The 1,631-nt window shown below is 49.1% G+C and overlaps 1 pseudogene; it reads left to right on the top strand.

Moving 5' to 3' along the window:
- Positions 1–771: 771 nt before the first annotated feature.
- LOC147690047 (uncharacterized) lies at positions 772–1,408 on the top strand (annotated as a pseudogene).
- The last annotated feature ends 223 nt before the right edge of the window (positions 1,409–1,631 follow it).

The raw sequence follows: 1,631 nt of genomic DNA on the forward strand, positions 1-1,631 counted from the left end.
TCCGCACTTCCTCCACAGGCAGAACCCACCAGCACCGAGGGGAAGTGGGGGAGGGGAGGGGCGTGGCTGGGGCTATGTCGGCACCTCCTCCCTCCCCCCCACTTCCCGTCAATGCTCGGTTCGATGGGAATGCGAAACCTCTGTTCCTGTACATCGGTACACGCCACATGGAAAGTGTCCCAGTCATTAGACATACCACAGTCTCCGTACAGAACCGGTAACGCGCCACTCTGTGCGGCGCCGGCACAGCCCAGCCTTACCACAGACACAGCCCATTTCACACTGTTCAAGGAGGGTAAACTATTGTTATGAACAGTGCTTTAAATGGGAAACAAGAAACAACGGCACAAACAGGGGGGAAGAGGCTTACCTCATGGCCTCGGTAGACGCTGCTCGGAAAGCACAGCGTCCTGCAGGGATTCGGGGGTGTACTTTCCCCTTCCCATTGGCTGGAAGGGTGAATTCCAGCCAATGGGAAGAGGAGAGGGCGGGACTTAAAAAAATACCCAGAAACGCCCCGAATCGCATCAAGGCGGGCCCTGAACTGAGTGACGCTCCTCTCCTCCAATGGCTGGCATGCATTTACGAGCCAGCCAATGGAGAAGAGGGGCGTGTCCAGGCCCCCATACTACACACATAAGATTTCGGCTCCGCCCACTGCTTACGCAGTGCGACGGTAGCCGAAACCTAAAAACGTACGATACAGAGGCAAATTTCTTCTCAAACGCCTCTATTGTTGCAAGTGCACCATCTAGTGGCCAGAAGGTGAATATGCCCAGCCTGCATGCTAAAGTATTTACATCTAGCAAGGATATTTGCCTTTTCAGCATGAATATGGGTGAAAATACTGACATTTCACAAAAATTAAAGACTGACAGGGGTTTATCTCCTGTTATATCTAATGAAAATGGAGATTCTATTTTGTGTAAAAACGTTTCTTCCCCAAACATTGATGTTGTACAATCTTTACCTATTAACAGTTGTTATGTGACTGATAAGGTTGATACAGGTGCAAGGAAACGGGATGGGCGCTGATCAGTTAACCATATCCAAGGGCCCTGAGGGACACGGTCAATGGGTGTGGATACCACAAGAAATTACTGATGAATGCAGATTACTAAATTTACAAGAGAAAAGTATGGTTCCGATGGCGAAATCTGGTGTTTTGCAGTCCAACGAGGGCAAAATACTGCCAGGCACAATAAGGGGCAGTAGGAACATACCAGTCAGGCATCAAGTGTCCTGCACCGCCAGACATGAGAAGGAGGGGGAATTTTCAGCGAAACTTCCCACACCACTGGATGACAAGAGAGCTGCCCATTTAAAAAAAGTCATTAATTGTAGTGAGTTTGATGGTGGTATTGGGAATGGGGAACAGCCCAGTGGCAGTGGCAGGGAGGTAGCGTAGGTAAGAAAGGGGTGGTAAGTAGTATTCCACTGGAGGATGATAATGAATCATTGGAAGAAGGGGAGCTTTCAGAATTTGAGGACATAGCAGGCGTCTTGCCTATACTTTCGGGGAGACCGGGGGGTATACTAAAGATATTTCCAGATTGTATTTTTCCCAGTGTAAAGGAATTGAAGCTGCTACCTACGGAGTCAGTACGAAGAAACAGAACATAGGGACGAAG

Source organism: Lissotriton vulgaris, chromosome 9 (genome assembly GCF_964263255.1).
Source record: "Lissotriton vulgaris chromosome 9, aLisVul1.2, whole genome shotgun sequence".
Lineage (NCBI taxonomy): Eukaryota > Metazoa > Chordata > Amphibia > Caudata > Salamandridae > Lissotriton > Lissotriton vulgaris.